Raw genomic sequence first — 23239 nt, forward strand, 5'->3', positions numbered from 1 at the left:
CATAGAAAAATAGAAAAACGATAAATGATGGTGAGATGTGGGGGAAAAAGTATGCTAATCTATTGTTGGTAGGAATGTAAACTGGTACCGCCACTGTGGAAGACATTATGGAGATACCTCAGAAACTTGACTAAAGACCAAGCATATGACCCAGCCATCCCACTTCTGGGAATTTACCCATATGAAATGAAATCAGCATTTGAAAAAGTTATCTGTATCTCCATGTTTGTTGCAGCTCAATTCAAGATAGCTATGATATGGAATCAAGTCAGATGTATATCAGCTGATGACTAGATAACGAACATGTGTCATATTTTCACTGTGGAATACTACTCAGCTGTAAAAAATAATAAAATCCTTTCTTCCTCAACAAAATGGATACAACTATAAACCATTATAGTTAGTAAAATAAGCCAGTCCCAAAAAGACAAATATCTGTTTTCCTATCTTTGGTAACTAATATAGTACAAAAATGTAATATATATGAGCAAAATTGACATTTGAGATTTGATTATTGTTACTGCCCTTGTCTCTTTTGAGGAACACTGTTTTTTTTCTTGTTACTATTTGTGAGTTTTTCACTTAGTGGAGAGTTAAACTTGTGACTGTAAAGTGGGCTTGGATTATGTCATTGTGAAAATTAAAGGAAAGAATAAGAAAAGATGAGGAGGAAGGGTGGGGATCGGGTAGGGAGGGGTCAGGTGGGAAGTGTCACTGTGCTCCTAGGTCTGTGTATATGAAATGCATGATGCTTGTTCACCTTATATAAACAAAAAATTGAAATAAATAAATAAACAAAAGAAAAAACAGAGGGAGGGTGAGAGTGAGTGATGGAGGGAGGGTTAGGTGGCAAGTATCATTATGCTTTTAAAACTGTATAAATGAAACACATGAAGTTTGTTCCCTTTTATTAATAAATAAATTTTAAAAAATATTTAGAAGATCTGCTTGTGCTTCGATGTTCAGCTACTCTTTTTCAGAAACGGAAATCACTCTTTGCTTTTCTGCCTTGCATTGTGTTTTAGTGGTTGTCATAGAATTTTCTTCACTCCCGTTCTCACTCACTCATTGCTTTCTGAGTCTCCAGTGGTATTGCTAATTCAGCTTTTATGATTGTGGCTCTCCTCTTGTCTCACGTAGGTGAAAATACAGATTATCTCAGGAGGAATTTGCTGCCTTGTGCCTCAGTCTCTGCCTGAACACCTTTTGCAGGGCTTCTGGAGGGCCTTCTTCTCTGTACTCTGACTGGGGGCACTATCACAGCCAGCAGGTGGAGAGCGGCAAGAACCCTCATCTCTGACAAGACAATTATTCATTTTCAGTTTGTTTAATTATATTTGAGTTGCATGATTTAAGAAAATCTAAATAAATTCAGTAATGAATCTTAGAATGACAAAGAACATGTGCTATCTTTTGGACCAAATGCATTATAAGGAATAACACAATAATATAAAGGACTTGAGGAATAGCATTGCTTAAGAATGCTGACGGGGCTGGCACTGTGGCGCAGGGGGTTAAAGCCCCAGTCTACAGCACCGGCATCCCATATGGGCACCAATTTGAGTTCCCACTGCTCCACTTCTGATCCAGCTCTCTGTTGTGGCCTGGGAAAGCAGTAGGAGATGGCCTAAGTTCTTGGGCCCCTGCACCCACGTGAGAGACCCAGAAGAAGCTCCTGGCTCCTGGCTTTGGATCAGTGTAGCTCTGGCAGTTGCAGCCATCTGGGGAATGAACTAGCGGATGGAAGAACTTTCTCTCTGTCTCTCTGCCTCTACCTCTCTGTAACTATACTTTTCAAAAAATACATACATCTTTAAAAGAAAAAATAATGCTGATGAGCATTCAGTGAATACTTTGTGAAAATACCCAGGGAAAGTGTCTGTTTTAACATTTTAAAGAAAGAATGTATTCAATGAGATAATGTATCATTTGAGGATAAAATAAAATATTTTCTAAAAAGAAGGCATGAGAGAGGGAGGCTGCTGGGTGCTGGAATGTTCTAGATTTGGTCCGGATCATTTGTGCTCTACATGAATATAATACTTTGATTAAAACAAAATTTAAGTAATGGTACACTTTTTTTCTGGAAGACTAAGTGACGCTGTATTGGGGAGTCTAATTTTTAATAAGAAAAACAGTACTGCCTGATTTGAGAATTTTAAGGTATAATAAAAACCTCTTAAAAAAGATGCTTTGTAGATGGTCTACAAAGGGACCCCAATAATAACTGCAGGAGAAAGAGACTGTAATTTGAAATGCTCCATTTTTATTAAAGATCAGAAAACAACTACTAGCCTCTGTATTTTTACTAGGGAGTATCAGCTATGTCGAAAATTTCTACAACACAATTTTTCCAATCTTAGTTTTGAGAATTCCCACTTACATCTGAAAAGCACCCAAATTGTTGAAGCAATGCCAGAGAAAACTCAAATACACTACATTTCACACATGTGAGCGCGCGTGCACACACACACACACACACACAGCATTTTTGTGCGCCACAGGAGCAGGGGGGACCTGGATGTGTTGTCCCACCCTCCACATACTGGGGAATTGCTTCTTTTGCATCTAGCATAATCTACTGCTAAATCCTTCATTTTGGACTACATATCATATACACGGCTCCTGCAGTTCCATTTTTATTACAATAAAGCTACACTTCTTCTAAACAAGTCAGAGCCAAACAACAGCAGAGGATGATTTAACATAAAATTGTATAAACCAAATAGCCAACAAGCAGATGAAGTAGCTGGAACTCCCTGAGGTTACTACCATGAATGGAAAGATAGGTCTGTGTACTCAAATGGAACTGACTAGGAATCCTGGCTTCTCCTAAAACACCCTACCTATCCTAAATATCAGTCCTTACTCTGAAATCAATGCCTATGTGCCTCTTTTTGCAGCCTGGCTGCAGTAGCAGCTCCTGTCATATGAAATGACATGACTTTTAAAAAAATCATTTCCATTGCCCTTTGCATTTCCATACTTTTCAGCTTAGAAGTCCTTTCTTCAATAACTTCAATCATTTCATCCAAACCCCAGCATCTCCCTGAACTTCCAAGCAGGTGATTCTGTGGTCTTGTCTGGACAGTCTGAACCTGAGCTCAGGCTCTCTCTGCACCCCCACTTTATCAACCAAATACCCGCATGGATCATGTTATTCAAAGTGGGTATCTCCACAAAAAGAATGTAAGGAAATTCTGTCATTTGCAACAACATGAATAGAACTGGAAGGCATATGTTAAGTGAAATCAGTCAGGCACTGGAAGACAAATCCTGCATGTCCTTGCTCATAAGTAGAAGCTAAAGTAAATATTAGAAAGGTAGGGAATAGATCAGTGGTTCTCAAAAGTGAGGAGGGCAAGGGTTGGTGACGGGGGTGGAGAGAGGACGGTTAACGGGTAGAGAAACAGTTGGATAGGAGGAAAGCATCTAATGTTCTATGGCACAGTGGGATGACTATGGTTGACAATAATTAATTGAATATTTCAAAATGGCTAATAGAATTTTGAATGTTCCTAAGATAAAGACATGATTTATGTCTGAGATGATAAGCATACCAGCTGACCTGATCTTATCATTACACATTATGTTGAAATGCCACGCTGTTTCCCACAACTGTGTAATATTACTATGCATCAATTATGAAATACATTTGAAAAAGTTAGAAACAATAAAGTGGTCTTGAAGCACATAGAAACTAACCCACTAATCAACTAATGCACTAGCTACCAAACCATAAAGTGTTTGGCATGTAACAGGCCATCTAAAAGCACATGTTATAAAAATGAGTACCGTGTCACATCCCAGGGCCCCTCTATATATTTAGATTAAAATTGGTCCTTACAAATGTGCCACACACGGTCTGTAGGTCAGATCAGTGGAGCTTCCAGGGAGGTTAGAGATGCTGTTCTAGTGGCTTCTGTGGGAGGCACACAGGCCAGCAAGATGCAAGGAAGGAGAGAGGCCCAGAGACAGGATGCGACTGGGGAAAACAGTGCATCTGTGGTCATCTTTCTTCTCTTGGGCATGATGTCAGAACAGTCCAAAGACGACTGCAACTTAGCTCTTTTCAAGGCCTGCCTACCACTCTGATAGGGACTGTAATGCCGTACCTGACTCCCCTTTGAGAGGGATGGGCTGACTTCCCAGCTTCTGGGAGTGTAGCTGTCACCAACGCATATTCCTTTGGCTAAAGAGAGCTCCTCACCCAAAGTTATACCCCATCCTGAGGCAACTCACGTTGAGCAACTGGTTCATACAATAGCATAAAGGCACAGCCCCCTTGCCCAACTTGGAGCTACTCTGAAGGGCCATCCCAGTTTCTGTACCTCTTGGAGGTTGGCAGACTTCCAGGGAGAATCCATCACAGCCCAGCTTCTCCATCTCCGTTTCCCTTTCCTACTGTAGCTCTTGTTCTCAAAAACACTTCCCAGTCAACCTCCTTCTGACTTAACTGACTCAGACTCCGCTTCTCAGAAAACCTAACCTGTAACAATAAACACACCAAAACCCAGAGGTGGCGAATGGGCCCACTTTGTGGGTCCCTAGAATTGCTTGCTATGGACCACACAGAGTTTAAAAATTGTGAACTGGCAATCAACACTTAAAAATAATTCTTTGGATAAAGGTTAAGCTCTAGCAACAATGGGTCAGTACAAGGGTACTTCAAAAGTTCATGCAAAAATTGAGTTAAAACATAAAGCTAATTTGGTTCAAAATATCTTTGAAATCCTTGCATCATTTTATAATATGCACTTTCCATGCAGTTTTTGAAGACCTCATATTTGCATATGGCTCTAGGCGTTAGAGGTGAGGGTTGGTGTTTCCTCTGAATGGTTCTCACATGTTCTGCTGCAGTCCAGTTCCTACCAGTATCCTTCATTCATTTCTTTTTATGCCCGGCTCTGAGGGCATTTGAGTTGATAGTCATGACTGATCCAAGATTCCAGTTTCTAACCTCGAGGCAGTTACTTCCTTGGTCAGCTTAAATCCCACAGCAACACACACCTGTCCTCTGACAGGTCACACAAAACATGCGAGTCTGTGTGGTGTGGTCCTGGGAAGCTGTCATCTTGGTAGCTTTCCCCTGCAGATGCCCTGGGCTGGTGAACAAACAATGGTTCAAATCGCACTTGCTAGCCTAATACATTTTGAATAGAAAACCTAGAGCACTCCGTGAGTCCCAGAGGCAGTGTCCACTATCTTAGAATATTCAGGAGACTCCATAACCTTCTGGATGCATGGGGACATTTTCCAGACACACAGAGAGAAGCCAGACTCTGCTCTCAAGCTTAAGAATGAGAACAGGTTGTTGGAGTGGATTAAAACCCAAAGGCATTTCACAGCCCATATCCCAGACTGTGTTTCACGTTGGCTGACGTCCCCCAGAGCAAATCTCTGGAGAACTCAGTGGTGCAGGGCCCATGTGCAGGTAAATGGCTTAAGTAATTGCTGCCCATGGGCAGCCAGTCATACCATAGCATTGAGACTATAAAAGGGTAAGTGTTCCCACGGAGGAAAAATGATCAAGTATTGTTAGAGCGAATAATATGTGACTGCTGACATTTCACCTTTTATGATTATAGCGATGCTTTAAGAAAGAAACGTAGTTAAGGTTGTCAGAATTTCATTTTAACCCCCTCTTTGAGGCTATTAAAAATTCACTCAAGCTGAAACTTGCCTTTCAGGTTCTCAGCCAGATTTGTGCTTTGTTTTCAAGCCTTGTTCTCTAATGGAATGCAAAGCCAATGCAGGGAGAAGTTTTTTCCAGGGAGCTTTCTGCGAAGGCTTCCTACTGCAGTTCCCTTTTCCTCCTCTGCCCACCCCGTGCTCTGCCAAAAGTTTGGCTGTAACAACAAACACAACCCCAAAGATACACTCGACTGCGAGAGGATGAAAGGCTGCTGGCAGTGTTTATAAAAATAGCTTCAGCAATAAGCAACCCTCCACAAGTAGGAATCCGTTCTGCTGTGTGCACCAAAGGTGATGGTCATCTTGGAAAGCTGTCAAGGTCCATAAGCAATGGAGTTGAACCAACAGGTATTTCTAGAGCTGTCGCTGAATAGAAGGCAACCAATGACAGTTTGAAAATGTCCTCAGAGGGGTGACCCGGAGGTGACACTCTGCTAGGAAGGAGGAACCAGAAAAACTGGCCCAGGTATACCTTTGCATAGAAAACCCACTGGTTTTATTTAGACCCTGTGCTCTTGGCATTCATATCTCCCCATGCCCTTCCCCCAAGCCACTTCCCTCTGATGACAATAGAAGGGAGAGGGAGCTGATGATTCACTGGAAAGCTACTATGTGCCAGGCAGGATGCCAGGCCCCTTATTTTCATAGGATACCCTGAAGCTATCAAGAAGCACAAGAACCAAACTCCCAATTCCTACTCTCCAGCCGAGATATATTTTAGGTACATCCACTTGTGCATAAATGGCTTAAAACACTCCCATGCTTGCTTTGCTTATCTTAAAATAAAGCAGCCGTCCAGTTAGGCTTATTATGATGATTGGTATATGAGATATCCCCATACATAATAGAATATTTACTTTCAGAGACATCCCGCCAGCTTTTGACAGACATGTTAGGTCTTGCATGTGCCATTCTTCTTATTACAGTAGTCCCAGAACCTGGGAAAATGCTATAATTAGTCTTTTATTATCACAAGCATTTCTGTAATACTTTCCATTTGAAAACTGCTGAACAACCAAGTCTATTCTGTATGTCTCACAAGAAATTGGGTAGGTCACCACTTGTTAGCTTTGTTTTATGGCCCTGAATCCTCAGGCCCAGGGTTCCAAGAAATCAAGGGTTATGCAGCCAGTTCAGGCTTCAGACTAACACACAGCTGCTTATGTTTAGTCGGCCACTCAGCCTGCTCCCCAGCTGCTTCCTAATCCTTTCCCTGAAGATATATACGGATTATTTCTAAACCTTTAGAATTAAGAAAATTATGGTAAGGATATTGGCCCCTATTCTTCATTTGTAGCAGGAAGAAGTCAGCCTGGGCCTGTGCCAAATATTGCTGGATTGATCCCAGCAGGTCTGAGACAGCCCTGCAGACAATTTCCCCAGCTGGTGGGAAAACAAAGATGAACCTCCTTAGGGGCCACTTCATCTGTCCTGGAGCTGAGGCCACAAGGAAGCAAGGTGCATCTCAGGCAGAGTTCAAGTGCGTTGTTCAGCTGCACGGAGGCAGCAGTGGAACTGATGGGACAGGTGAATGGGGAAAGCTGGTTCGTTTTGGGAAACTTTGGATGACAACAGAGCTACTCAGGGACACTTGTCACAGCCACAAAAAAGTGAGGCCTGGTAGTTCTGGCCTCTCAGCATGAGATATTTAGCCGTTGTCTTAGAAAATGGATGACAGACCAGCGCCGTGGCTTACTTGGTTAATCCTCTGTGGCACCGGCATCTCATATGGGTGCCGGGTTCTAGTCCCGGTTGCTCCTCTTCCTGTCCAGCTCTCTGCTGTTTCCCGGGAGTGCAGTGGAGGATGGCCCGAGTGCTTGGGCCATGCACCTGCATGGGAGACCAGGAGGAAGTATCTGGCTCCTGGCTTTGGATCGACACAGTGTGCCAGCCGTAGCAGCCATTTGGGGGGTGAACCAACAGAGGGAAGACCTTTCTCTCTGTCTCTCTCTCTGTCTCTCTCTCATTGTCTAACTCTGCCTGTCAAATAAAAAAAAAAAGAAAATGGATGGCAAAATATGGTCAGAGGCATGAATGGATGTGTGCAATTCAGCTTTGGAAAAGGTCTTGTAGACAGACGTCCCTTCTTTGGAATCAGGCTGTTTTGTCTACCATTCTTGAATAATGCCGTCATCCCATATTTGTGGCAATAAAAACATTTATTATCCCACATCATCACTTAATCTCTGTTAACACTTGCTATTAAATCTGGAGACACTGCTTCCTTGTTAAATTTGTTTGAAACAAGCATCTTCCTGGCTCCATATATATGAGCCATAATGCTCAACCTAGTTCATGTTTAAGCTATGCTAAGTTCTGCTTAATAGAATTTTTACCTGCATCAATGAGAACAACTGTCTCACCTTAGAACACATTTATACATTAGGTATCCCTTCATTCTAATTCTAAGCCAAGTTTGTTTCTAATATTCTCTCTACTACTCTTTAAGCTGATTGTGTCAGCTTGGCCATCTCCTGTTTTCAGAACAACATCCTACTTTCTCTTGTACTCTCCTTTCTTCTAATATATTTGTTGCATCCTCCACCTCCACCACCACCTCCACCTCCACCACCCTCGCTTGAGCATTTTCTGTGGGCTGGGCATTGTCCTGAGAAATGCACATATGCTAGCTGCTAGATTCTTCGCAGCAATAGTGGGAACTATTTGTATCCCTATTTCAGAGAGATGGATGCTGACTGGGACACAGAGAGGTTAAAGAATTCATACAAGAGAGCCATGCCGGAACTGGCACACACCAATTCCGGCTCCAAGTCCATGCTCTTCTGCTGCTCATGGCGGGACCCTGCTGAGTATGTTGCCATTTCCAAAGCACTTTTTTTGTACATCTTTTGGTTTGATTCTTACAGCCACACATAAGGTTTTGTTTAAGCTGGAAACCTCCATTTTATTACATCGAAGTCTGGGGAAAATATTTAACATTTTATTATTGTTGACTTTATTAAGAATTTGACTATTTTTCCCAGATGAAAAGTATAGATTCAATCAGTAATTTATTCTAGACTTACTCTAAAGGAACACTGTGAACTTCACCTAAAAATGTTAAGGTTGTAGTTAACCACAAATCACCCTCAAATTCTTACCAATGGCTTCCTTTTTCCCATTATAAAGCAGAGTCCTACATTTCTCAAAGGGATGTGCTAGACTCAGCAGAAACAGGGAGTATATTTAAATGTGTCTTAAGTTATAACTGACTACATTTCAAAAATCAAATATTTTAGTCTTTACATATTTATAGTTATATGAGTAACATTTGCACTTACATGTTTAGATTTATATATACCAGGACACATTCCAGAAAGGATTTTCATAGATTTAGAACATTTCCTGCCTGGAATTTATATACACCTTTCTTCTCTTCTGTGATATGGAGAATAAGTAATTTATTCTACCTCTTATTATGTCTACTTATAGCCACATAGTTTGAATAAAGGACAAATGTGATCATACTAATATAAATAAATGCAAATTCTTCATAAATTAACATTTCTTTTCATTCTTCTTTATTTGTCGTGCTCCACTTCATGGTTCACATTTTTTTTTCTTTTTGTGGTTCACATTTTTGACACATCATCATTAGGCACACTTCTGAGTGTTTTGGTAGAAACAACTGGTCTTAATTCCATGGGAGTACAGGCAATACAGATGTCACTAGTAGGACCCACACACAGTTCTGGAGTAGAATCTTTCCATGCCTGTTATCTTACTGACCTCCAACACATTTTAGGGAGACCCATCGATGAACAAATCAGTATTTCCACATCATGCAAAGCTAATGGAAGTCCTCAAGAAGGGAAAACACCACTGTCACTCAAAGAACCAAGCCAAATTCCATGATGCTTCATAGTAACTTCTGAGCAGGGCCTCACACGGTTGTCAGCGTAAACATCTCTCTCCTGACAGTCATGCAGTATTCCTGCTGAATCATCAACCATTCAGTAAAGCATCTCAGTGAAGTCTGGGCTCAAATCCAGTGCCGTGGTCCATAGGTGTCTGCATCAGCAGCTCTGTGGGCTTGTGGGAGAGGTTGGTGCACAGACCTAGGGCCTAATACATTCTACTGCTTAACCTAACCAAATGACATAGACTAAGAAAGTGTTTCCAAAAGCAGGCAGCTCCATTTCATCTTTGCATATACAGACCAAAGAAAATAAATGCCTGCTGTTTTTAACAGCTGGGTACTTTGCTGGAATGCTGATGGATCACCAAAGTCATGGACGGTAGTGGTGTTTTTCTTAGGGTGGCAGGAAGACCCCATGAAGGGAGTCTCTAGAGCTTGCCAAGGAATGAGGCTACAAGACCACTGAAGGAATGGAATGATACAGGAGACACATCCGATGTGTCCAGTTGTAAATCCAACCTCATTTAGGCCAAAGGCCCTTTTCATACTTTGGATTCAAGATACAACAAATAAACAAAGTTTAAGACTTGGAGTGAATGACATCTTTGGTAATGAAAGGGCCAGAGGGATAAAATGTATCTAACTCCAAACTTTGGTGAGAGATTTACATTAAGTCTCTCAATATATCTAACAATGACCTTCACTGATATTTTTATATCGTCACAACATGGAAGAAGATGATATTCAAAGAAATAACTCACTGAACGTTACCCTGGTGGGTGGTGTGTGGTAGAGCCCGCATTTGGACTCAGGTGTATACAATTCTGTGCCTATTTTCCTTGTTGCCTTCTTGAGATAAGAGTATTTGGGGCATTTACGGGAAGTGATGGGAGTATCACGATGGCCCTCTGGCATGTGCTAGCACATCAATGAGCTCTCCTCCAGCTCAGCATGCAGAAAGACCTGTCTCAGAAGAGAAGCACAGAGGACATGAAATACGAACGCAGCTGCATGAGAATCTTTACTTTCGGAGCTGAAGAGAGGGGAGAAACTTGACATATTCCTAATCTTTGGCTCTCAGTCTAGTGGCCGGGCTGATACAGCTTTTCTCTATTTGCTGGTGGAAATGCTTCTGATTCTCCCACCTGCTGCCCCCAACAGCACAGAGCTGTGGTTGTGCATGATAGCAGCACAGCATTGGCCTTGCCTCATAGGCACACGTGATGGTTGAAGTGTATTGTGTGGGTCAGTGTAGTCTTCATTTGATTCCTAAGTGCCCTCCCCCCAGGAGGGAGACCTCCATTTACCACACTGAGGCTGTGGCATGTATTCTTTGATGGTTCCAAGTGTGTGTGAATGGTCAAGCAGTGTACCAGGGTACAGGCTTCCTAGGAGGCAGCAGAAAGAAGCTGGAACTCTGACAGTTCATTATCTGTGGAGATGCTCCACGTGCCAAGCCCATGAAGTTCAGCACACCGCCAGTTTTCAACAAGATATTCAGTCACATCAGCGAGGTTGCTCTTTACAAAACTCAATCTAGATATTTATACGACCCAAAATGAAGGTGGAACCTTCCTCACACCATAGAGAAAAATGAACTAACCATAAGAATTAAACTATAAAACACTTAGAAGAAAATAGCGGAGAAATTTTGCATAACTTTGGGTTATGCAAAGCCTTTTTAGACACAACACCAAAAGCACAAACAACAATGAAAATACAAATAGATTTGAGTTCAAAATTAAAAACTTTTGTGCTTTAGGGAAGATCTTTAAGAAAGCGGAAAGACAGCTATCAGGTATATCTGCAAATTGTACATCTTACTAGGAACTTGCATCTAAAATACAAAGAATCCTTACAATTCAATAATGGTAAGATGGGAAAATGGGCAAATAACCTAAGGAGGCATTTCTCCAAAAGTGGTACACCAATGGACAAAAAACCAGAACAAGATGCTCAACATCACTAGCCATGAGGGAAATGCAGATGAAAACCGTACTGAGGCATCATTTCACACCCACTTAGGATGGCTGTCATCAAAAAGATCAAAACAAGTGTTGGCAAGGATCTGGAGAAATTGGAATCCTGATACACTGCTGATAGGAAAGTAATTGGTACAGCTGCTTTAGAGAACAGTCTAGAAGTTTCTTCAAAAGTTATGCATAAAGTCACTGTAAGACCCAGAAAAGTATTCTAATGCCTACCCAAGAGAAATGCACATATATGTCCACATAAAACTTGCAGCAGCATTATTATTTTTAAAAAAATTATTTGAGATGCAAGTAGGTTGTGAGGAAGACAGAGAGGGAGGGAAGGAGAGAGAGAGAGAGAGAGAGAGAGAGAGAGAGCAGACTGCGACATCAGCGCCTCTCTCTCCACCCAGGCGATGCCTATTGAGGCCAAAGGTGAAAACACGGAATTTTCCTCGACCATTGATTGACCTCCATCCCATGGGTGCTTATGTCTCCTGCTACTCTAGGTGACACCTGGGAAGTGACATGTCACCTCAGACCTGTGATGCCAGTTGGTGCTTTTAGGATCACTCTAGGGAGAGGCCAAAAGATATGAGAAGGCTTGAGTGCTCCCTCTCCTACAGGCCACAGAGGACAGACCATGTACCAATGCCCATGGAAGCTCTAAACAGGTGTCTCTCTGAGTTCCTCTCTTTCACGGGGGAACTGTGATGCAGGTCCCTAGGCTCCTACTTTAGAAGCTTTGAAAGGCAGTGTTTGGAAAGGTGTTCTGTAGGCAAATGCACACAACCAAAACTTCAGCCTAATTATTTGAGGAGTTTTGCTTTTGTTCTTTTCATCTAAACCCCACAGTTTCAGAGCTATGCAGTTATGACTAGAATCACGTACAGGAAACCCACTAAAAGGGAGCTGTGCCTGCTGCCTTGCCAGTTATCCATACCAGATACACTACATTGTTGAGTAGCCAGATGCCTTCTCTTTTAAATTTTACCAATCCTTTCTTCAGTATTTTTCAGCACAAGTGTAAATCAAAACACAGGTTCATGTAACTTAAAAATAAAGATAATACACTTCCCAATGTAGAAGTTAGGAACCAGGGTAGCAATTAGAACTTGACATAGAGTATCACTTAGGTGAAGTTTTGTGGAGCAAAAAGATGACAATTTAGAAGTATACAGATATTAGCCGGCACCGCGGCTCACTAGGCTAATCTTCTGCCTGCTGCGCCAGCACACCGGGTTCTAGTCCTGGTTGGGGTGCCGGATTCTGTCCCGGTTGCCCCTCTTCCAGGCCAGCTCTCTGCTGTGGCCCGGGAGTGCAGTGGAGGATGGCCCAAGTGCTTGGGCCCTGCACCCACATGGGAGACCAGGAGGAAGCACCTGGCTCCTGGCTTCAGATCAGCGCAGCGCCGGCCGTAGTGGCCATTTTGGGGGGTGAACCAATAGAAAAGAAAGACCTTTCTCTCTGTCTCTCTCTCTCTAACTCTGCATGTCCAAAAAATGTATACAGATACTAAAGGTCTGCTGCACTCAATTTTTTTTTATTTTTATTTTTTTTATTTTTACTTTTTACAGGCAGAGTGGACAGTGAGAGAGACAGAGAGAAAGGTCTTCCTTTGTCGTTGGTTCACCCTCCAATGGCCGCGGCCGGCGCACCGTGCTGATCCGATGCCAGGAGCCAGGTGCTTCTCCTGGTCTCCCATGCGGGTGCAGGGCCCAAGGACTTGGGCCATCCTCCACTGCACTCCCTGGCCACAGCAGAGAGCTGGCCTGGAAGAGGGGCAACCGGGACAGAATCTGGCGCCCCAACCGGGACTAGAACCTGGTGTGCCAGCGCCGCTAGGTGGAGGATTAGCCGATTGAGCCACGGCACCGGCCTGCTGCACTCAATTTTTAATTAAGTGGAATAACTATTTATTAACTGAAGGCAAAAAGCATTTTGGAAGACTCTGAACACTAGAAGAGGCTTAGTTTGAAATAGACACTTTGAGTAGCCCATCAAAGAAATTTACAGTCATCGATGTTATACGTAACATGGCCATATGGCGGCTTAGAGATTTGCTCCAAGTTTCTGAAACCAGACTCATGACATAAAACCCCACCGGCCACCAGACCATAGAAACCCTTCCCTCTGTGTCTCGTTCTTTCATCGCCGTCACACAATACCGCAGGAGCCCAGAAAGCCGATGCTTCTTGCAGTCACACAGGCATTTTTATCAGGGTTAACATTCACAATCCAGCGGGCTCCTGCATGAATGCACACTTTAGCACCTTTAACAAGTCCCTTTTAATACTGCATTACCTTCTCACAGTCCATGGTGGCTTTCTATTTCAAAAGGAGAAAAGGAGCTCATCTGGTCTGAAAAACCAGCTGTTGATAGAAACAACCCACATTACACACAGAGAGAAATCCCTCTACTGGTGGCATCGGACCAAAGATTTATCCTCCTCCCTAGTTGTCAAGCTGTTGCAATTGTCGCCTCTCCAGAGACATTAAAATGTACAACATGGTGCTAATCCAAAGCCAAAAGCACCCTCTATATTGTACTGTGACTGCTTATGTGGCAATGGAGAGATGATGCTGAGTGAGACACTCAAAAGACAGGGAAAATACCTCATTTTTAAAAAATGAATTGAGGCAGGGCAAGGAAGCAAAGAAAGAAAATGTAGGCAATCAGAAATGCAGAAAACTGAAAGCAACCTCTCAAATTCACACACAAAAGTATAATGCTAACAAAAAAGCATTATACTTTTCAGTTCTCCCTCAAAGATACAATTGTAGAAAAAGTGCCCAATTTGAGGTCATCTCTGTTTTTTTTTTTTTTTTTTTTTTTCATCTAGTAAACACATTGGAAAACATACATCTCCAAAAGTCAGAACTGGCTGTATACTTTGCCTGGGTCAAAGAAAAAAGAAAATGCAGGGCCCTTGTTGGAAAATCATTAAGATCTGCAAGAGGGTGACAGCAAAGCATGGAATCAAGTTCAGAGCTCTCCCCAGCACAGGCTGCAGCCACGGAAGCAGGCCCTGTCCAGAGGTTAGACGGAAGGGACACAGGGTCAGCGCGAGCCACACACTGACCCATTGTCTTCCAGCTGGCTCAGCCCCTCTTGCCAGAATGCACACATTTGCAGCTTCTTCCGGCTGAAGACGGTTTCAGAATTTCCTTGTGTCACTTTCTCATTTATAGAAACCAACACCAGAGAAATGAAATGCCTTGTCTAAGGTTATGAGTCCAAGGACAGAGCCAGCCCTAAATCCCAGGTATCACCATTGCCACACTAACAACATGCCTCCCTCCAGTTTAAATGTCAACAACCAGAAGAGAACAACTACAAAAACAACTACAAAAAAAATTTAAAAAGGAGAGGAGAGAGTTACCTGTGCAGATCTTTCTTTGCAACTTTGCTGTCATAAAAACACATGCAGTTTTAAAGATTCACAGGCATTTTCTGTGCCATGCTTCCAAGTCCCAAGTAAAGAAGACGGCATGTGATAGCTTCAAACCGAGCGAATCACCTTTGCTGAGCGCTTGCTCCAGCCCCAGGAGCTAACAATCACAGGCAGGGTGGTTATTAGCAAATGGTTATGAGGTAACACGTTGGTAAACTAATCAGTGTTCCCGTACAAATATTTAAAATAATTCCAAGACCTTCAACACGGAGCGAGCCAAACACATTTGTAATCTGAACCCAAGGTCCTAATAAGTTACCGCCTTTTGGATGTCCTTCAACACAAGGGACATTTTTAGAAAGATTAACACTGGAGTGGAAACATAGACTGACATTTTCAATGTAAACATGAGGTCTGGGCTCCTTTTATACAAAACCAAATGCATCTCTCTTCCTGATTCAGCTACCGTCAACGTACCTGCTGTAAGGGCACAGTCATCGAAAGCTACTGTACCAATGAAATACAAATGAGACTTTGAAAACTGATGGAAAACACTCAAGCAGGCCATGAAAGAGTTCAAGGTAGCTGACAATAGTTTGATGCAATTAAAAAAAAAAAAACAAAAAACAAAAAACAAAAAACGGGCAGGCAGACAAAAGCCAGTGCTAAACTCCTTCAAACAAGACTCCACACTCCCAGCTTTCATGCCAGACAGATCTCCAGTTGGAATCTTTGGTCCAAATACACAAAGGAACTTCAGAATATTCATGGAAAACAAGAATTAAACATAAATTTATTTTGGTTCAAAAATGTTTGAAATCCATGCATTTTTTTTTTACAATTTGCATTTTCCACAAACTTTTTGAAATAGCCTATTTCGTGTTTGCAAGCTATGGTGAATTCATTTGCCAAATGGGTTTGACAATGAAGCCAAATGGCTGGATCCAATGCTTTCTACCTGTTTCTCAAAACTGAAATCCATGATTCATTCATATACTTTCAATTTCACCTTGCTGAGTGGTCCCCCCAAAAGTTTCACTGGGAAGTTAAAAATCAGTTTTGCAAGTCCAACACGTTCCACAATCTAATGCTCTGTAGGTAGCACTAAGGAAAAACAAAATACTCTGGCTCGGATGAATTTTGGCATAATTACAGGTCTGGTGTTTGGAAAATGAGGGCCAGATGAAAACGGTACAGAGACATGAATAACCCGAAGTGTCTCATTAACCGCCAATTACGGTATTCATAATTTAACACAAAAAGGAAAAACACAAACGGGCTTTTAAAAAAACATCCCTTTTATCTAGACTTCAGTTTATACTTTGCCTCTAAAGGCAGAATTAATGCAATAGGTTGAGAAAGGGAGTAGTTAGATTGAGCAATAAAAACACTTTTGATAACATGGGAGGCTGTAAAAATGGCTTGGCTGAAGCTATTAGCCAAAGACAAATAATACCCTGCAGGAGGAAAAGAAACAGCCTTTTCTGGATCATAAGGTCTGGTCTGTTTTTAAAGGTCCTGCTTTCGCTGGAAATGTAATATGCTTCTTTTAAAGAGACATTTTCAAAATTCATGGTTTCACGATATTCTTGTATCCGAAATCTTATCTCTCCTTTGGCAAGACCATGTTTTATGAGTTCTGTCCAAATGTGGGAAGCAAAATGGTCCTGAGTTATTTAGGTGGTTATTTCATTATTAATCTTATTATGACTAATGTTTCTATATTACTATTGCTATTCTTATTATTGTTGCCCTTAGCACCACTACCAGTAACGCTGGCGCCTTGCATCCTAATGAGGATATAGTCTCAAGTTTAGTGTGTTGATTGCATTTCTGAAATCTGGTGAAAACATTTTATTACTCAGTCCCCTTGCACTGGCTGGCTCTCTCCGTGAGTCTGTTTCACTCTCTGTCGGTGTGGTCCCTGGATTGGGAGCTTATTAGAAATGCAAATTCCTGGGCTCCATGCCAGTCCTGCAGAATCAGAAGGTCTAGAAGCTCACTCAAGATTCCAGTGCTCCAATTTGAGAAGCTTGCTCAACAGAGGAAGTGACTCAGGTGCTGGGGAGAAGAGGGAGGAGGGATGGTGGTGAATGGAGGATGAACACCTGAGCCGCCACCTGCAGGCTTCATCTTGTCTGTTGCGGGGCAGGCTGCCAGAGTCAAGGAGAAGAAAGCAAAATCTAGGGCAGGTTTTCAGGAAAGCGAACTCCCTCCTGACCTAGCCCGTGGCTCCGACGGCAGCTGCCCTCAGCGGTGAGGCTGCCATGAGGAGGCAGAACCAGAATCTTCCCCCAACGATGGTTTCTCTTTTGGCTGCCGAATATTGAAAATGACAAGACTCCTTATTTTTCATGGATGTTTGCATGTCAGCTCAAATTAGTCACTGTTTTGAAGTGGGTATGCCTCAAGATGTAAGTTCTGTGCACTTCAGGGCATTGCTCATCTTCCATCCACCCCCCCCCCCCAAACCAAAATCTCTGGAAGCTGTTCTGTGCTCTCACTGGACTCCTGTGCGCTGTCATATATATATATATATATACATATATATATATTTGACAGGCAGAGTTAGACAGTGAGAGAGAGAGACAGAGAGAAAGGTCTTCCTTCCGTTGGTTCACCCCCCAAATGGCTGCTACAGCCAGCACTGCACCAGGAGTCAGGTGCTTCCTTGGTCTCCCATGCAGGTGCAGGGGCCCAAACACTTTGGCCATACTCCACTGTACTCCTGGGCCACAGCAGAGAGCTGGACTGGAAGAAGAGCAACTGGGACAGAATCTGGCGCCCCAACCAGGACTAGAACCCGGGGTGCCGGCGCTGCAGGCAGAGGATCAGCCTAGTGAGTCATGACGCTGGCCGCACTGTCATATTTGAGAACTACTGTTCTACTTTTTTAGCCTAACCTGACAGTTATTTTGGAGTAAGGTTTTCAAAGAGATCCTTCAGCCCTTTCTTCTTAATTTGTAATAATGTTTCCTTGATAACAAAAGTAACTAATTAAAAAAAAACACAAAGAAGAAAATAAAAGTTATCTGTACTCCCATCACCTACTTTAATAAATATATAAGTTACAAGTATCAGTTACAAAAAATAAGGACATAAAATGACTACACAGCCCATATTAAAATTTATTCAACTATTTACTGATAATTAAACATCTAGAAGCTGTTATCCAGGTTTTCAGCTTTATAAATAAACAGTTGCATACAATAAACAGCTTTGCACAAAAATCTTTATCCTCATGCCTGATGACCAAATGACCTTCATGGTCAACATTTAAAATTGGTGTTTCTGGATCAAAAATTATGCTTTCTATTGAAGTATTTGACACAGTTGCCCCAAGAGAATACCAGACTAGAAATAGCAAGATTGTAAAATAGGGAAAGCCATGTCGGAGAGAACTTGACAATATCCCTTGGAAAACTGACAACCCAGACTCAACATCATTTAATTAAATACTTGGAATAGTAAAACGCTGGAAACAATCTAAATATCTGTTAATTCCAAAATGATGAGGCAGATTTCACACAGCAATTAAAATATATGCACTGGATCTATGTATCCACATCAACCTCTCTATAAACTTAACAGGAAATGTTGAAAGAAAAAAGCCAGCATACAGAATGCATTCATTTAAGGAAAATTTTAAAAAATATACTGGTGCAGTCCTCCTTCCAGTTTTCCCTGAGTCTGCAGGATGTAGTCTTAGCCACCTGCTCTCCCAGTCCCGGGTCTCCCCCCTGCTCCTTCCTGTCCTGCGAACATTGCCATCTTCTGCCCAAAGCAGAGGCCTAGGTGTGGATCCATGGATGATGAAGCCCTAATTTTGAAGAAGGGCATTGCTCATCTTCCATCCACCCCCCCACCCACCCAAACCAAAATCTCTGGAAGCTGTTCTGTGCTCTCACTGGACTCCTGTGCGCTGTCATATATATATATATATATATATATATATATATATATTTGACAGGCAGAGTTAGACAGTGAGAGAGAGAGACAGAGAGAAAGGTCTTCCTTCCATTGGTTCACCCCCCAAATGGCTGCTACAGCCAGCACTGCACCAGGAGTCAGGTGCTATCATGACTGTTGTTACATTGCATGGAAAAAGGGAATTTGGACAGGTAACTCAGGTTACCAGTCTATTGACCTTGAGTAATCAAAGGGGAGATTGTCCAAGAGAGCCTAAGCTATCCATACGGGGCTTTTAAAAGCAGCGAGTTTTGTCTGCCTGGGGGCAGCGGCAGAGGTCAGAGAGATTCAAAGAAGGAAGAAGGCTTGGTCTGCCATTGCTGCCTGGAAGATGTTTGGACTACGCAAGAAGGGCAGCCTATGGGAGTAGACAGGGATCTCACCTCCCGGTCAGCAAGAAAGGAGAGCCTCAGAACAACAGCCACAATGAACTGGAGTCTGGAGAAATGTTTCTTCCAGGAAAGAACCGGCCTGACCTACACCTTCACGTTGACCTCTGAGAGCCCAGTCGAGTGTGTCTGCTGCTTATCTACTGGACTGGGAGCTGGTGAACGGATGCTGGTCCATACAATCAGTAAAACAGTGCTGCGGGCACTATTTACTCACATACAAAATCATGGGCAGAAAGGATATCCTTACTTCAACACAGTAAAAGGAGACCGGGGGAGAAGTTGTAGGAATTTTAGCTGGATCCATTGTCTTTATTTCCTTAGTAATTTTTGAAGGAAGCAAGGTACAATGTTAACTTCTGTCAAACCTAGGGGTCAGTTCTCAAAATGTGGGTGAGGACCTTTGGGGAGCTTTAAGGCTCCTGTCAGGTATCCACGATGTCAAAATAATTGTCACGGGGACACTACGCCATGCTTTGCTGTTTCACTGTGCTGACACTCGCCATGTTGGTAAAAAGCAGTGGGAAGTTCTTGGTACAAGTCAAGGCAAGGAGAGCAGCCCTATGGGTACTCACACTTCTGCACAGCACACACTTGCAAACAAGGCAGTTCACACTTTCAATGTTCTTGAAGAAGCAGTAAAAATTACTTCAGCTACATCCAACCCTTGAGCACTGCTTTTTTTTTTTTTTTTTTTTTTTCGGACAGGTAGAGTTATAAACAGTGAGAGAGAGAGACAGAGAGAAAAGTCTTCCTTCCGTTGGTTCACCCCCCAAATGTCCACCACAGCCGGCGTACTGTGCCGATCTGAAGCCAGGAGCCAGGTGCTCCCTCCTGGTCTCCCATGTGGATGCAGGGCCCAAGGACTTGGGCTATCCTCCACTGCCTTCCTGGGCCACAGCAGAGAGTTAGACTGGAAGAGGAGCAACCGGGACAGAATCCGGCACCCCAACAGGGACTAGAACCCGGGGTGCCAGTGCCGCAGGCAGAGGATTAGCCTAGTGAGCCGTGGTGCCGGCTGAGCACTGCTTTTAAAACACTCTGAGCAACAAAATGGCACGAAGGCCTTCGGCACTGACATTGCTGAGTCAAGCACACTGCTCATCTTGTGGAAAAGCCCTTGTATGGTTGTTGCAATTGGGAGTCGAGCTGCCTGCTTTCTTCACTGAATATCATTTATTCTTTTAAAATATTTATTTATTTGAGATGCAGAGTTACACACAGAGAGGAGAAGAGTTACATACACAGGGAGAGATCTTCTATCAGCTGGTTCACTCCCCAAAATGGCTGCAATGACTGGGGGCTGGGCCAGGTTGCAGCCAGGAGCCAGGAGCTTCTTCTAAGTCTCCAATGTGGGTACAAGAGCCCAAGCACTTGGGCTACCTTCTGCTGCTTTCCCAGGTGCATTAGCAAGGAGCTGGATTGGAAATGGAGCCCTGGGACTTGAACCGTAGCACATATGGGATGCCAACACTGCAGGCTGTGGCTTTAAACTGCCAACCCCACGTCATCTGTTGTTGGTATTTCAGAGGAACAAACTAGTGATTCAGACTTGGATGTCTGGAAGACTTTTTCTCAAAAGTGAATGTAGAGCCTGTCACTTCCACAAAAACCATTGACAGTGTCTTAATGATAAAATTTGAGCATTCAGATGAAGATCAGACTTGTGGAAAACTTACTTCCACTTTTAGGGGCTTGACAGATTCTCAATAACAGAAGACTTTTCTGAGATATAGTAGATGGAATCATGAATATCGTATAATGAGTCTGCACATGGAAGATCTACTCCGTGAACCAGTCTTTTCAAATCAATGCATGATATTATGAAATCATGCACAGATAAGAGCGCCACTGAAATAATTGTTCTTAACTTTTGGAGACAATTATTTTGATAATTCACTGGATATTTTGCATTTCATTTCTTCTCACATGAATTTTTAAACTATTTTGTCACACTGCTGCAAGAATCAGTGCTTCTCATCTCGGCTGCATTACATTGTTGGATTACTTTGGAGAGAACTTACATATGTAAACTACTGATTCCACCTGTCAATGAGCTTAGAATGTTTCCCTGCTAAATCCTATCTTACTCCAAACTGTTTTATAGCTTTTACAGGGTAGTTTTATAAATTTATTTTTGTGTTTATTACTGGTTATTTTCTATTTTAGAGTTGCAAATGTGAGATGTGTTTTTTTTCAATTTAGTATAACTAATGAGCACATTCTACGGTTGTAAGTAGATGCCAGACTGAATTCTTGGAAGTTTTTATAGCTTTATTTCCCAGTTGGTTCTTGTAGATTTTCCCTACAGATGAAAAGGAGTTTGTTGGCATTCTCCTTCATGATCATTTTATCTAATTTTCCTTTTGTCATTATCTTGGGGAGACATTGAGAAAAATAATTATGAATTTATATTCATTTCATTGTTTCTCATTTTGAAATACATATAGAAATTTATGAATACATATTTCATTATAATAATAATCAGACTTCTATTTCTATTTCATTAGAAATTTTCATCAGCAACAAATATTAAATCAGGTATGTCTGTATATCTATGGGAATGATAGAAATTTTCTCATTCATCATTGATAAGGTGAATAGCAATTTTAATTAACAGTAAAAGTCCTTTATTTTTAAGAACAATTTCTTCCAGTCATGGTTTGTTTTCCCTTTAATATTTGCTCAGTTGACTTTGCTGGCATTTTATTTGGGACTTTTCAACTGATGAGGTTGATTTTCTAGGTTTTTTTGTGACATCTTCATTAGGATTACCCTGTCTTATAAAAGAAAAAGAAACTGGGTCTGGTACTGTAGCCTGTGATGCCAGCATCTCATCTGGGTACTAGTTTGTGTACCAGCTGCTCCATTTCTGATCCAGCTCCCTGAAGATGGCCTGGAAAAGTAGAAGAGGATGGTCCAAGTGTTTGGGCCCCTGCCACCCATGTGGGAGACCCACATGAAGCTCCTTGTTCCTGGATTTGGACTGGCCCAGCCCTGGCCATTGTGGCCATCTGGCAAGTTAAGCAGAGGATAGAAGACCTTTCTTTGTCCCTCTCTCTATATAACTCTGACTTTCGAATAAATAAATAATAAATGAATCTTTAAAAAAAAAGAAATTGAGGATGGTCACATCTTTTTTTTCTATCCCTGAGATAGATTATAGCTATTAAGACTATACTTATACAGATTGTAAGTCATAAATCAGGGTACAAAAATTTAAGATAATTAGAATAAAATATGGTATAATTTACCATACTAGATCATCATATAGAGATACCACAATCATGAGGTTAAAATAGCAGCAAAAACAAGAGTCAGACTTATACTTTAACTTCCTGATAAAGAGGGGCAATAGTGATATACCCCCACTCTTCCAAATAACAAATTGTAGATAAAGGAATAAATTTCCCTTGCAAGCCTTGAAATAATTAAGTTAACATGTCTAGGTCCATGAGGATAGGCAACGGACTGAGACCAACTATAGAGTTAATCCATTATATTAAAACACCCACAAAAAGAAAAGGTCAACTATTGGAGCCTGGACATTTTAGATGAAATAAGCTAAAGCAACACACACACACACACACACACACACACATGCTCAAACATTGGCAATGGTTGTCAGGCGCTATCCATAGGAAGGGATTAAATAGCCCAAGAGCTATAAGCATCCAGTGATGAAAAATATGTCCTCTAGTGGCGGCACAGGCATCTGCCCAGCTTCCCCACGCTCCGGAGAGATCTTCAGCAGGAATACACGCCTTTGCTGGCTCCATGCACACCACCAAACTGCTCATAAATTGGACACTTTCTGCTGATCCTGGGAAAGGTTGTAGGAGGGACCCAGATGCACAGATTGCAAAGATTTTCTGCATGGAAACATCACCCCTGTGACTTCAGGCAGGCTCATTGCCACACCCATCTCCAAGGTACATGCATGAAATATCAACCCTCCCAGCT

The 23239-nt window shown here is 42.2% G+C and overlaps 1 protein-coding gene across 13 annotated transcripts in view; it reads right to left on the reverse strand.

The window, feature by feature from the left end:
* Positions 1-23239, reverse strand: part of THRB (thyroid hormone receptor beta) — a 402102-nt gene that overhangs the window by 283865 nt on the left and 94998 nt on the right. Inside the window, exon 1 of one of the 13 annotated variants that reach the window (XM_008266067.5) lies at positions 14907-15140. The exons of 11 other annotated variants lie outside the window; for them this stretch is intronic. The gene's annotated coding sequence lies outside the window, so the exon portion shown is untranslated. Of the gene's footprint in view, positions 1-14906; positions 15141-23239 lie in introns of those variants that run through there. One more of the 13 variants, XM_089332312.1, reaches the window with a different exon arrangement.

This window comes from Oryctolagus cuniculus, chromosome 4 (assembly GCF_051225735.1).
Source record: "Oryctolagus cuniculus isolate XC-2025 breed Fujian yellow rabbit chromosome 4, ASM5122573v1, whole genome shotgun sequence".
In the NCBI taxonomy this organism is placed as follows: Eukaryota; Metazoa; Chordata; class Mammalia; order Lagomorpha; family Leporidae; genus Oryctolagus; species Oryctolagus cuniculus.